Source organism: Rhyacophila brunnea, unplaced genomic scaffold (assembly GCF_057557595.1).
Source record: "Rhyacophila brunnea isolate RB1 unplaced genomic scaffold, BYU_Rbru_1.0 scaffold_13, whole genome shotgun sequence".
NCBI classification, from domain to species: domain Eukaryota; kingdom Metazoa; phylum Arthropoda; class Insecta; order Trichoptera; family Rhyacophilidae; genus Rhyacophila; species Rhyacophila brunnea.
In genome coordinates this window covers 7,351,638-7,367,513 of record NW_028232785.1, presented here as the reverse complement: position 1 = coordinate 7,367,513, position 15,876 = coordinate 7,351,638, and the positions used below count along the sequence as shown (strand labels likewise).

The following is a 15,876-nucleotide window of genomic DNA, read 5'->3' as shown; positions in this document are numbered from 1 at the left end:
CGCTTTGTTTGAAAACAACTTTTAAAAACGTTGGATGTAACCTTTTAAAATATGCAAATATTCATTAAACACATGTTTAACTTTATACTTTATTTTCCACACTTCAAAATCGCTACCGTGTTAGGCCAAGCGCACACTATAGTCAATAATGTAGTTAAGAGTGTCTACGTATCTACTGTCCGACAACATTAATTAGGCGAGAACAGGAAGTCGCCCTTGTCGCATTTAGAATATTTCTCAGTGTTGTCATTTTTTGAGAAAACATATCCGCGAAATAAGGTGTTAGTACATTTTCTTAATACATTTTTGTTTTAGTACATTTTAAGTACATTAATTTATAAGTCTAATTATTGTTCAATAAATATCAATAGATTTTTTTTTTCAAATAATTTCAACTCTAATTATTACTATTATATTAGGTTAATTAATACAGCGTAATTATTGAATTTGGAAGGAAATGTATCATTGAACCCACATTAACGGCCCACGTGCTCGTCGTAGGTCAAAATTGAGTTTTTATTGTATTTTCAAACCATGATCCTGGACACTCCTTAAACGTTGTAGATAATCTATTTATATAATTTTGAAGCCTTATTATCCCTCATATTTATTTTAAATATTTGATGACTTTATATAGTATTTTTGTTACATAAAATAGTATTCTTTTAAACCTCTCGCTCTAATGTTTTAGAATATAGTCATATTTCGGTACATAACTGTGCAATGGTGTTGGGCAAGATTAACACATTTGAAAATGATTCTAAAGATACTTATTATAAGCTATGTCTTTGACCATTCAAGTGTGATAAACATCCTATGAATAATGATTGCTTTATAATAATTATTGACCTAAGAATAAGGTAGTGTTTTTTTGAAATACGCCATTTCTTTTGTCATTTCCCAGTAGTTAAGCTACAACATACGGCCGTAGCCATAAATTGACAAACTATAATTGAAGTAGGAAGTAAAATGATATTGACGCGCGTGTTTGAACATGTACCTAACCGACATTTTTTTTATTTTTTTTTTAAACGGTACATGTTCAAACACGCGCGTTATTATCATTTTACTCCCTACTTTAATTATAGTTTGTCAATTTATGGCTACGGCCGTATGTTGTAGCTTAACCACTGGGGAATGACAAAAGAAATGGCGTATTTCAAAAAAACACTACCTTATTCTTAGGTCAATAATTAATATAAAGCAATCATTATTCATAAGATGTTTATCACACTTAAATGGTCAAAAACATAGCTTATAGTGAGTACCTTTGGAATTATCTTCAAATGTGTTAATCTTGCCGATTTTTGAATAATAAAATGGCTAATTCTTGTCAAATTTGGGATCACAGAGATTACCAATATAATTTTTTATCGTAAATATTTCAATATAATAATGTCGATATAAATTATACTGATAGTTTTATAAATGCGTTTAAAAATTAATAAATGTAAAAAATCTTAACACCACTGCACAGTTATGTACCGAAATATGACTATATTCTAAAACATTAGAGCGAGAGGTTTAAAAGAATACTATTTTATGTAACAAAAATACTTTATAAAGTCATCACATGTTTAAAATAAATATGAGGAATAATAAGGCTTCAAAATTATATAAATTGATCATCTACAACGTTTAATTAGTGTCCAGGATCATGGTTTGAAAATACAATAAAAACTCAATTTTGATACTTTTGACATGTCCCCCCTTAACTGATAGTATTGGTGCAGGTATTTTTTAATGAAATAACTAGAACACAAATTATGACTAAATAAGTAGAAGTGAAAGCTATAACATATTCAATATTATATTGATGACCCAATCACATGTTTTAGAATTTACAAATGGTGTCTTTATATCGTATTTTTAGTAAAATTGTTGTAGAAACACATACTGTGAAAATAATTTTCTATAAATTAAATTATATCCACCTTACATAAATTTTAAAACAATATGTACCTACTTATCGGTTTAAAAATACAAGGATAATTCATTAATTAACCAATGATCATTTATACTTAATTATTATACGTCTAAAAATATTAATAAAATAGATTACGATTCACATAACTTTATAATATACAAACATAATTTCCAGGATTTGGGGAAATATTTCTAGGATCGCAACACTGAATTTTGACATACCTGACATGACAGGAACCCGTATAATGGGCTTGTTTAAAGTATTGTATAAGCTCGCCTTTTAAATACGACTATTTTGCTTCTTCGCAATAAATCAAAAGTTTACTGATAATATTACGAACATCATTTCGTATTGTTTTAGACATCTTTTGAATATAAAAAGCTTCAAATTACGTTAATTGATAGATGCGTCCAATACGAAGTGTCAAAAATGTAATGAATAATTTGGGGGCGTTCCTAATTTGAAACCGGAAGTTCGATTGGGGATTGTAGTTCACAGAATTGCCACGTAGCCAAGATGAAGTTGCCGGACAATAGTTAGGTTCATGATAACAAATGGAAGTATGCACACTGACAATATACAGGATGGTCGAGCGACCAACCGAACTGCAGTCTACTTCTCTTTGAAATGTATGCGAATTTGCAGACTATGAAAAAACGGTTTAGTGCTCCGCCTTCTTATAGTCATAATCATCAGAGCATCCCTAGGAAAGACGTGGTTGTCTTGCTCTATTTGCTGAACCATGTTTACGGAAGAGGAAGGGAAGAGAAAAATTAATCGAACAATGAATTAAAAAAAAACTAACCTCAAAATCGCAACTGTCATCTTCAGCATTCTCTTGTTTTAAATTACAAATACTGTGGGCATCTGGGCCATTAAATTGTGTTAATGGCTCACAGACCCAATGCAGCTTTTCTTCCTCAGATTTGATTTCATTCGGTTCTTGTTTTACGTCCATTTTTGTTTAATAATTAAAGTATAAAATTAATTGTCAACACACACACAGATCGCAACTTTTTTACCATAGACAAACGTAATAAGCGTATTGCTATCAGTGTTGCCATCTTTTTGTCACCGAATATAGCAAAGGTCGTCATATTATTGAAAATAAATATAGGTTTTTTGCTTCTCACTAAAAAATATAAGGGTGAATATGAGAAATTCTTGGACCCCTGTTTATTTCGGTACCTACCTCTTCCGACCAACAACGCTTACCGACGAATTATTCAAAAAAAAACATTTTAAACCAAAGGCAACGGTTTTTTTAGGTTTTTTTGAAAAAAAAATTCAGGTTCTCCAAATTTTTTTATATTGTGAAATTGTAGTGTTTTCCGCCAATTTATAGTACGGAAATATCGAAATTTTAGTACTTTTTGCGTATTTTTTCCGATATCCAAAATTAAGCAGGAGAAAATTATAGTACAAATACTATAGTTTTAGTACGATTGGCAACACTGATACATTTCCCGATTTCGTTAGAGCGAATTTGTTTGATATCAGTAAATTTCGCGTTTGTTGTCCCACAATAAATTATATCAGCATCATCACCACCCGGGGTATATCCACTACTGGATGAAAACCTTTCTTAGCTACCTCAACTCTTCTCGCTCCATAGTTATTTCATGTAATATACATCCACCAAACTTTATGCATGACATATTATTTCATAATATGCTTAGCGACTTCCATCAGTGGCGCACCCAGGGGGGGGCCAAGGGGCCCTGGCACCCCCCAAAAATGAAAATTATCAGAATGATTTTAAACATTGAAATTGAAAGCCAAAAAACTATACCTACCTTTGGGCTTAGATAAATAAAGACACGGCAAAAAAATGATTTGTAATGATTCTCCAGCACCCTTTTTAAAAAAAATTCTTAGATTTTAATTTCTAACACAAAAATTTCGAAATACTATGTCTGTCAACTGTCAGGTTTTTTTAGAAACACAATCCCTAATGGAACTGTCAAAAAATTTTCGGTGTCCACCCGAATTCCGGAGTGGTGTAGGTCATGGCTGGGGAGGGCTGACCCGGGCCCGGGCTGTGGGGGGCCCGGCATGTAGGGTTGACCAGATAAGTGAGATAAACACATATCATAAATTAGCTTTAATAGTAAAAAAAGTCGCCTGCGGCGCTATTATACTTCATGAGCATGAACATTTCCAATTACTTATATAATTATTGTGCAATATATTTTTTGATTATTTTGTAAAGTAGATGTATTAAAAATCGCCAATAATTCACTGTATAAGTACCCTTAATTTGAACTGAAACACAATTTGAAGAACGTTAATGTAGTGTTTCACACTGCCTTTAATCTTAGCGGTAGGTAGGGGTCCGCCAAATATCGTAGCCTGAGGATCCGTTTCAGGATGTGGGGACCATGGTGTAGGTACACCGAGTGCAATATACAAAATACCGATAAACGAGAAATTAGGCTGTGAAGAAGAAAAATATCCTATGGGACTAATTTACATTCTCCTCCTTGGGCCCCCCCAATACTAAATCCTGGGTGCGCCACTGACTTCCATCACATAGTTTACTCTTGTTAGCATCCTTATCTGTTGGTTTTTTTGTGATCTTTCCGCGTTATGCCTAACATGCACCTTTCATGAGGATAATATCTCTAATTTAGTATTTATTAATAGGTAGGTACTTACCTACCTAACAATTTATCGTCTCTCAGTTTGAAAACCAACGATTTGCCCATAGCACCGCACCGTCCTGTCATGCTTTAGATCCCCATGATTAGTAACGGGCAAAACATTGATAGTGTCGACAGCTTTAAATAGGTACCTGGTGGTGCACATCATGGAAGATACCACCTCGCAAAAAGAGCTCGTTATCATAATGGAGCAACATTCACTAGATACGGGATGTCTAGATCTCGCTATTGTTAACGGTTAAAACCATGTTACTATAAACCTATTTCAGGGCCACACCCACGGTGGCCGCGCGGCTTAAGCGTTGGACTATCACGCCATGGGTCCCAGGTTCAAATCCTGGGTCTGGCAAGTACACATATTGATTTTAAATTTGTGTGTGAGTCAGAGTATGGACCTAATAGGTTGAGTAAGTGGCTGACATCCATTTCTCGTAAAAAACAATATCAGCTGTTAATACAAACCTCTACTCTGTGGAGGCCTATATGATCCTATTAGGATCGGACATGGTCAAAAAAAATTTTTTTTAAGGGCATTACAATTGGTAAATCAATACTATGTAAACAGTAGGTAAGGTCAAATTTATTTTTATAATAATGCATATTAACATAAGGACATTAACAGAACATAATACATGATTTTGGTACTTATATTAGTTACTTGACTAAGATTGTGATGTTAATTTAAATACCCAATAACAATTATATTATTATTATTATCATCAGCGGGGTTCGATCCACTGCTGGCTGAAGGCTTTCCCTAGCTCTTTCCACTCGTCTCGGTCTCTAGTTCGTTGCCGACATATTGTACACCCATCGAATTTTATGAGGTCATCTATCCAGCGGGTTTTCGGGTGTCTCTGTAGGTCCTTTGGTAGGTACCTCTGTATGACGGTATTTCTCCAGCGGTTGTCTACTCGCCGAGCGATATTCCAACCCATTGCCATTTCATCTGCTTAGCGACTTCTATCAGATCGCGTACTCTTGTTTGCTTCCTTATCCATTTGCTTCTTTTGTGATTGTTAGGCGTTATGCTTAATGCCACAATATATACATAGTTAAATATATAATGCAATCAACAATTTAATATATTGTGTCTACATAGTTGAGTTAAATAAAAATATAGTTTTGTAGTTAACTATTGATTGCGTGACCAAGAATCGTGCTGTATAAAGAAAATCACAATAGTGATAGTAAAAAAATAAATTAGTAAAACATTTTCGTTGAAAAATAAAAACATTAGAAACATATAACAGGTTTTTGTCATTAACAGAGAACCAATCGAACGTGTGACCCATTATAATCATTTAGGTACATGGGTCAATGAGAAATGGGACCAGTCTCAGGAAATAAAAACTAGAATTGAGATCGCAAGGAGCGCCTTTCTCAAAATGAGACGCCTCCTTAGCAATCGAGATCTTAACCTAGGTCTGGGACTACGTATGGTACGTTGTTATGTTCTCTCAATTCTTTTCTGTGGTATGGAAGTATGGACGCTAAACCAAGAGATGTCACGGAGACTTGAAACTTTCGAGATGTGGCTATATAGACGGATCCTCATAATTTCTTGGACTGACCAAGTGACAAATGTTGAAGTTCTCAATCGAATGGGGAAGGACCGAGAAGTTCTACGTAGTATCAAAACCAGGAAACTACAGTACCTCGGCCACATTATGAGAGGACAAAAATACAGCATTCCCCAACTTGTCATTCAAGGAAAGATCAATGGGAAGCGTAGCAGAGGACGGCGCCGCATTTCGTGGCTTAAGAACCTCCGCGATTGGTACGAGTGCAGCTCCACTGAACTGTCCCAAGTAGCAGACGACAAAGATAAGATCGCCTTAATGGTGGCCGACCTCTACTAGGGGATGACACAATAAGAAGAAGAACAGGTTACGTGGAACTGACAAGGAATTGATCCACGCAATAATAGGCCGTGATCACACTTATGGAATGGGTACTGTGGAAATCTTGAGCAGCCTTCTCTAACTATTTGTAAGGCTTGTGGTAGATGGTATCCGTTTTGTAATGAATTCATTTACTTGGCCACTCTGCCTATTGTCTGATACAATTATTCTTTTGAAGCTCTCTGAGACAGCTTCTTGCTGATCTGAACCTCGTGCAGTAACAAGTATATGTGCTGTCTTTCATTTAGATCCTAGGATATCTTCAGCAGTTGTTCCAGACATGCCTTTTTCTGGTCGACTAAATCGTTCACTTGTCTTTAAGCAAAACTTTTTGCCAGATGACTATATGAGTGAGGAAGGATACTCAGATAATCCCATAAACTGTTTTAATTCAAATTAAGTAAGTGGTAAAGTAAATAGTTACTATTTAATGTTTAATAAAACCTCAGCATAACTTTTTGCACAAGCAACGAGTGGTCCACTGCCATACTATTTATTGATAATGTACTTGCAAGCAGAGTTTGGTATTCTATGACTGAAGAGTATAAATAAGTTATTAGTTATTGTCGTTTAGAATCGACTGTCACATTCGCAAACGTCCTAGTGTATTATGATATTATTATACACAGAAGAAGTTTACTTACTTTGATCATCACTTGCAATTATTAATAACATATACCCACTAAATCAGATGATATGTGTTAAATATATTAAATAATATGTTAAAATAATCTGAAACTAAGAATACTCCGACAAGTGAACACGACAGACGCGTCAGTATGAGCACTCTATAAACAATGACAGGTCATCCATAGACAGCGGGAGGGGCGAAAAGTAGGACCAGTCGTGTAATGTATCGGCTTCCTTTTTCAGTGGGCAATAACTTATCACAACTCTAATACTACCAAACACCAAAGAATAATATATTACATAGTCTATCTTATTATGTATATAAGTAATCACATAGATTACACTGTTTTTAGTGGGGCACAATGTCCTTTAGTAGTGTGAGTAATTATGTGTTTTTTCAGGTTGCCGGAACGGTTGCATTTGTAATTACAAAAATTACACTTGAATGGTTTTTCACCACTATGAACCATTTTGTGGTTTTTCAAATTGATAGCTTGTATACAGCTGAAATTACATTCATCACATTTTAATGGTTTTTCTCCGTTATGTATCATTTTATGTTTCTTCAATTCGCACAATTGCTTACAACGATAATTGCATTCGTCACAGCTATACGGTCTTTCACCACTATGGACCATTTTATGTTTTTTTAGGTCACATGAACGTATACATCGATAATCGCACTCATCACAAATGTAGGGCTTTTCACCAGTATGAAACATTTTATGTTTTTTTAATTCACCTGATTGTATAGAGCTGTAATTACATTCATTGCATTTAAAAGGCCTTTCGCCACTGTGGACCATTTTATGTTTCTTTAATTCAAACGATCGTTTACAGCGATAATCGCACGAATCACACTTCAAGGGTTTTTCACCACTATGAACCATTGAATGTATTTTTAAAGTACTGTTTCGTGTGCATTTGTAGTCGCATATTTCGCATTTAAACAACTTTTCAACTTCGTGAACAATTTTCCTACTATTCAAGCGCGATGTCCTGTATTTACTAGATGCAATCTGTTTTATCTTATATTTCATTTTACTGTGGCCAGTTTTGGAAGATTCATGCCAAAATTTGTGGTCGTTTAAAAATTGTTTTCTTGAAAAAAAAGCAAAGCAAACATTGCAAACAAAATTTCTCCGATAAAACAATGATCTATTTAACTTCAAACATACTTCTTTATCGGATTCAAGATTAATTTCCTTTTTGAATACATGTTCCTTAATTTCAATTTCAACATTGTAAATACCCACGAAAGGCTCAATTGCGTTTATTTCATGATGTGCGGCATTTGTCTGAAAACAGAAAGTGAAATAATTACAAGATAAAAACAACTTTTTATATACGTTTTTAAATTTTCTGTTGAATCATATAAACTTCACTTGACTAGCTTAAACGATCAAAAAAAATTGTACTTGATAGAAATAATACTGAAATGTCATTTTGACATTTCATATTGATTTCCATAGTAACGCACGTATATACTAATAATTTAGTTGCTAGGACCCCAGACCCCAAGCAACCAATAATAGTGGATTGGATTTCGGATTTCTTCCGAAATAACTTTTCATACAAAACAGAATTAACTGAAAATGAATTCAATTCTACTTAAAGATGGCTAAAAGTGTTAAAACATGCATTGGCATCGTGTTCTGATATATTCTAAAAGTTTCAAATGCCTGGGTCTTAGTCGGGAAGTTAGTTAAAAATCGATTGCAAGATTTGTACTGGATAAACAATCACCGGACAAATAAGAATACGACCTGATAAAAACGTTGTAAAAATCAGTAGGTACTTATCAATAAAAACTTAAAAAAGTAGTTAGTTCGTTTTCGAATCAGTGGCGTGCGGTCAATGGATGCTGTAGATGAACAGAAAACATTCCATGATATATATTAGCCATTTCCGATCCTAATAAGATCATATGGGCCTCCACAGAGTTTGTTTAAACAGATTTTGTTTTTACGAGAAATAGATGTTAGCCACTTGCTCAACCTATTAGGTCCATGTTCTGACTCGTACACAAATTGAATAACAATATGTGTACCTACATGCCAGACCCAGGATTCGAACCTGGGGCCTACGACGTTATACGCCGACGCTTAAGCCGCACGGCCATCGTGGGTGTGATATTCACATAAAATAGCTATGCTATGAAATAAAAATAATTAAGTAAAAACCGTGGTAATGAGAACAGATTAGCTATTGTCATGCAATTATGTAAAAATATTTTATATAATAATATATATAGCCATTATGCTATTTATATGTTTTCTGTAAACGCCCACGGTGGCCGCGCGGCTTAAGCGTTGGACTATAACGCCGTATGTCCCAGGTTCGAATCCTGGAGCTGGCAAGTACACATATTGTTTTTCAATTTGTGTGTCAGGGTATGGATCTAATAGGTTGAGCAAGTAGCTGACATCCATTTCTCGTAAAAAAACAAAATCTGTCAATACAAACCTCTACTATGTGGAGGCCCATATGATCCTATTAGGATCGGACATGGTTGAAAGAATGTTTTATGTTATCATGAAATGTTGATTTATTGGCTGAAAAAAGACGGAATAATAATTGAATATAGCTACATTTTCTTATAAAGTCTACATATTATTATTGTTATGATTCAGGTTTAGCTTTCAAATGTACTTACCTCAAATTATTTATTTTCGACTCGGACCCTTGATAGATAGATAATAAATTGCTTTTTCGATTGAGAAAAACGGGTCTAGGACGATTCGGCGCTGGGACAACTGGGCGCAATGCAATCAAATGAAATTCGAAAATAGATAGACGCACGTTAATTATAGGTACTTTAAAAAATATATTTAAATTATTATTTAATACTTGGTAAGAATTTAAATATGCACACGTAAATCATAATTTAATTGTGCATATGTGTAAGTTCCAACGAGGAGAGTTCTTTTATTTTTATATAATGCCTCAGGTATGATAATTTTCAATCCAAAATAAAAAAAACCTTATGTGAAGAGCAAAATGAATTAAAACTACTAAGATATAAACTGATTAAAATTCCTTGTCTACTTTCTTTATGAAATCGTATCGAATATCGAACGTATATTTATGAAAGACAGTGCGGTGCCTAAGTGTACTGGCGCCCAGTTGTCCCATTCTCCTTCAAGAGTATCCTCAATCTCAAATTTACGCCACTACTATATTTAATATTATCGCGCAGGACTGCGTACAATTAAGCGACCTTGTGCTTGTTCGGTACACCAAGAAGCCTTTTTTTACGTACTTGATTTACTGGTCGCCATTCTGAATAAGAGCAACTGGGTTGTCTATTTTCACTGCTTATTGGCAGTTTCGTGTCTTCGACGAATTCGTCTTCCAAGTTTGCCTCCTGTAAATTAGTCTCAGGTTTAATATTGAATGAGTCTGTTAAAGACTTCTGCAAACAAAGAACACAATACGTGACCGACCATCCACAATTTCCGATCACAATAAGATCATATGGGCCTCCACAGAGTGGAGGTTTTGTACCCAACGCGCCCTATCGGCGCCAATTTGGCGCCGGTGTTACAGGATGCAGGACATGATGAAAATCAAAATTTAAAACATTTTCTGATTTTTTTAAAGGTTGAAATTACTTAATAATATCTGTAGCTATAATTTTATGATGTTAGTTATATACAGTCCAATATATTTTTTAAGAAATATTTGATTTATAAAATATATTTTTATTTAAATTTGTCAAAATATTGATCAGTTCGCTAGGTATGAGGTGTTTGAGATAGTAATAAACATAAAATGGCCCTCCATCTTCTAAATATCTTGAAGAATATTATATTTAGTTCCAGTTTTAGTATAATATCTTCCTTTTATTATTTACTTCTATCATGGACTTTTTCATTCCACTTATACACAAAGTTAACTTAAAATGTAAAGACTTAATAGACAAATTCAATACTTACCTAGAAATACTTAAAATATTTATTTGAATTGAATGAATAATACATGAGTTATATCAATTTTAGTAATTAGTGTGCCTTTTTAAGTGATCCTGAAAAATTAATTCTGTCTGCAATGGGTTAACAAATTTTGTTTTTACGAGAAATGGATGTCAGCTACTTGCTCAACCTATTAGGTCCATACTCTGACTCATACACAAATTTAAAATTCATTGAAACAAGCCCAAGTATCACATTAATTGGTTATTATTGTATAATAATTATATTAGATTGATTAAATAAGTTAATACATATCGTCACCTTACTATTAAAAACTGGTAAGTCTCTTTGAGAATAATATTGTGAGGAAGGAAAAAACGTAATAAAAACAATATTTTAAACACCTCTCCAATCGATGAACTGGTTGTGAAATACGAGGTTTTAATTCCATGTTCGAAACCACGAGACTTGGTTTCGAATGGTTTTGAATGTGTGAGTGTCCAACGAAAATGAAACACGAATTATGCACGTGCAATAATGTGTGTAAAACACCAATATTAAATGAGCGTCAATGCATGAACCGAGAACAGTTGTAAGTATTCAATATATTCTGTATTCTAGACAAGTGTTTAAGTTTATGCCGGGTTCTTCCTGCTACTCCTTACCCGTTAGGTATTTCAGTTCCCATTATCTCTGAGTTCCCTGGTTCCAATTTTATTAGATTAAATAAAAACATTAATTTGATATAGACTGGTATCTAATGTACCTATATATAGGTAAAATGCTGTCATTATTATCAAATATTTGATAGGTAGGTATAGGTCGCGCAACCAGAGTTGGTGCGACACAGATACGGAAGATTGTGTGTATTGGTGGATTTATGAAAATTACAGTCTTTTACAAGCTGTTCTTTTTTTGAATGCGTCTGTGTGAGTATTCGCCTCAACTCTGGTTGCGCGATCCATACTACGAGCTTCTTGACTTAAATTTACTTACCTAGGTACCAATGATTCTTTGTATAACGGTGTTTTTTATTAGGTACATATTTAGACATGATTTTAAATCAATACTATATGGCCATCTATTTCCGATAGAACATCTCACGGTGAACTGTAATACGGCCAACTGTATACGTACGAATTTCCAGAAACGCTCTATAGAAGATGGATTTCTTCCAACACTTTGATAAAACTATACTTACATGTATGTTTGCCATAATTCGGTTTTTGTTTAGATTTGTGATTAAAGCAGTTCTACGAAATGTTCAATAATAAATAAGTCCTATCAGGAACATTGTATGTATGCAGTTCGCCGTATCACACTTGAAATGTTGTATGGTCGTATATTAAAGACCGTCAACCTCTTTGGGTCGTATAGTAGTACTGACATAAAATTCATGTCTAAATAAAACACGGTTCTTGTCGGTTTACACTTTACAGGAAGCAGCAAACAAATGTTGAAAATAGTTGATATACTGGATTACTTCGTCACTGTTCTGGCAGAAGACACTAATTCGAAAAATGACATATTGAGTTAGTTATACCAAAATGTTCCTTATTTCAAACATTACCGTCTGGAAACCTTCTTAATAAATAAACAGTCTTTATTTTAAAGTCATCCTTTTTACGATTACTTAATAAAGTCACATGATAGACCATTTCAAACATATTACTTAACAACTTCAAAGTTAAATTACTCAAAACTAGTATTCTCCAGTTAGTGTGTTCTGCCAGAACAGAGACGATTTGTTAGGTTAGGTTAGGAAATTTTCATTCTTGAATTCATGAATTTTGCCAAAATCAGCTATTAAAATACGGATTAATGTTCATATTGAATCTAATAAAATTGGAGACCTTATAATACGCGAACTGTGCCACTGTGAAATGTTTTACGTACAATTTACATATTGTAACCTAATGAATTATCCCTATTCGGAAAGTTAATTACTGACCTTAAAGGTACAACTGACGTTACCACCTTCATCCTTTATGTTAATATTATCGTACGGACTGTTTGGTTGTATTATTGGCACATTAAACCAGTGTTGGTCTTCTGCGTCAGATTCTACATCACATGGTTCTTGTTTTACGTCCATTTTAAGCATATAATAATAATATAACAAAATTTTGACAGGGTGTTGTCTCAAAATGCGTATCCATATTTGGCAACCGTGACAATAGCCACTCACTTTGCCATAGCCAAAATCACTGCATTGGATTTATATATCAGTGTTGCCATTTTTATCACCGAATTACGTAGTACGCGGTCCAAGAAATTATAATATTTCCGCAAAAATATGGTTACGGTCCTGCACACTTATCGATAAGAACGGTCAAAAATGGAAGCACAAACTACCATATTAACGCCATTTTGAAGACGTTATTCTAATGTCAGATTATGTCCAGTTGCGAGTCTTGATTGAATAGTTTTCGACTGTTGTTGTTGTGGTATGTTTGGCGTGTAGGGCACCGGGGCAAGCCCCATATCCCTTTCATCTGTATGATGGCGTGTGATGGAAGTCTCCTCCCTTGCGGGTTTTTCTGTAATATCTGCATCATGGCTTGTTGGTTTGAATTAAAATAGTGTTTCTTTTTCTTCTTTCTTCTTTCTTCACTCTTGTCGGCGCTCGTTCGTTTCTCTCTATCTTGGTCTGGATCTAGGTCCTTTTGCTGGTTAGTCTATTCATGAGTTCGTTGGCGATATCGATGGCGTTCTTGAGCGCCATCAGCGCTTCATTGATTTGGTCTGGCTCCGAGTTTCTGGTGGTGGTATTCATCCAAGCTGGTCTGAATGTGTTTTGCGGTTCTTCGCGTTGTCTGGGCTGTTGTTGAAATTGCTTGTCGGCGTTTGTAAACGCATATCTGGCGTGTTTGGGGTGCCTTGGGCAACCTCTGTAGTTGGCCGGGTGTGGGCCACCACAGTTGGCGCATTTGGCGGGATCGGTCGTATTTTTCTTCTTGCAGTCCGAGGTGAGGTGTTCGCCGGCACATCGGACGCACATTGGAGTTGCGTGGCAGCAGGAGGCGGAGTGGGCAAAGCCCTGGCAGCGATGACACTGTCCATCCGCCGTTCTTCTGCGCAGCGGCTCCACCTGGATGGATAATCCGAAGATGGAGGTGAGCTTGAAGATATTCTTGGCGTCGCCGCTCTTCTCGACGTCGAGGAGAATCAGCGGGATCTGTTTCTTCTGGCTCCCTTGGGTCATCCTGAAGGCGTTCTTGATCGGGTATCCCAGTGTAATGAGTTCACTGCGAATTTCTTCGGCAGTCGTCTCTTCAGGGATACCTCTGATCACTATCTTTAGCGGTTTTTCCTCATGGAGGTTATATGAATGGTACTCAGTCTTGTCTGCGTCCAGGATCCGTACTGCTAGCCTGTAGGAGTCTGAATCTGGCAGGGTGAGTAGGATTCCTACCTTGATATTTTTTGCATTAGAAATAGTGACACCGGCGTCTTTCAGCTTGGTCATTGTATTCCTAAATACTTTTTTATCGTGTAGGATGATAGGCGGAGTTTTTTTCGATCTGTCTGTTTTTTTATCGTTTGTTGGTTCTGCCGTTTTGAGGCTTGGCATGTCTGGATTTTTCGGTGTCTGTTTTGCTGGTTTTTTTGCAATTTTGAGATCGGGGCTTTCGGTAGCTAGGCGTTTGCTAGCTCTCCTGATCTTTCTTCTTTCTTTTTCTTCGTCTTCTTCTCGATCGAAGCGATCGTTGACGGCTTTTAGTCTTTTATAGTATTCTTCGTCCTCACTCCTCTTGGTCTTGGCTGCAGCTGCATCTGATTTGGCTGCAGCTGCGTATGTTTTTGGTATGTCTTTACTAGTGCTGGGAATTGATGGCACCGCAGGAGTGGTGTCCATCTTTTCGGAGCTGGTCGTGGTTTTGGCGGCGGATGTTGAAGGGCCGCCTGAGGCCGGGGCTTTGGCGGTAGCCTCAGCAGGGGCCTGAGCGGGTTTGTCAGCATCCGTGGTCTGTGATTCGTCGTTGAAGTAGTCTGAGTCATCTATGTCTAGGTCCTCATAGTCAGCGTCGTCCTCCGTGTCGGCGTGATCAGAGGTGACTAGTTTGATGGCCTCAATTTCCTCCAAGACTCTCTGCATGTTTGATTTTGGTTTCTTTTTTTTCTCTGGCTTATCCTTTTGTTTTTGGAGATCTGGCAGTGACTCGTGAGGCGGGACCCCATAAGCGATGCAGAGAAAGCCGTAGATGTAGGCAAAATCTGCCGCTCTCAGCTTCCTCTTCAGCCCATGGATTTGCGTCAGGTCGGATTTAAAGTTGTCATCAATCGGCGCATGTGAGTCCGGGTTCAGTAACCCGGTAAGCGAGGGGATCTTGCTCATCTTGACCCGCTTATCGAACTACAGCGCAATATCGGTAACAATATCTGAATGTGTCTGCTCTATTCGTCGTTATGAAGGCTTCAGAGAAGTTCTAGTTCGGTCGGCTGTCGATAATTATCTTGAAAAAGACCATCAATGGCGGCAGATATTCACCAGATGTCCTCCAGATCGGCGATGATAACGGCGATACAGCGTCCAAAAGTGGCGAAGGTGGCAGGGTTATTTCAATGAAGGTGATAGCTTCGTATTGAAATCAATCGGTAGTGGAGGCGGAGCAAGATGGCGGCGTTATGGCGTTCGAGAAAGGTGGCGGAACTCGCATCAATGTCCTCTGGATGGGCGATCGTAATGGCGTTGGCATCCAAAGGTGGCGGGCTGGGTCGGCGGAGGTGGCGGAATTATTTCAACGAAGGTGGCGGCTTCGTATTAAAATCAATCGGCGGAGGTGGCGGAGCAAGCTGGCGACGTTGTGACGTTCAAGATAGGTGGCGGAATTCGT

The 15,876-nt window shown here is 36.4% G+C and overlaps 1 long non-coding RNA gene across 1 annotated transcript; it reads right to left on the bottom strand.

The window, feature by feature from the left end:
* Window positions 1–5,154: 5,154 nt before the first annotated feature.
* Window positions 5,155–13,216, bottom strand: LOC147076322 (uncharacterized). Its single transcript, XR_015069594.1, has 3 exons — window positions 12,990–13,216; window positions 10,387–10,491; window positions 5,155–8,422 (listed from the first exon to the last, which is right to left on the bottom strand). It is a non-coding gene; the product is annotated as an uncharacterized LOC147076322 (long non-coding RNA).
* Between the last annotated feature and the right edge of the window lie 2,660 nt (window positions 13,217–15,876).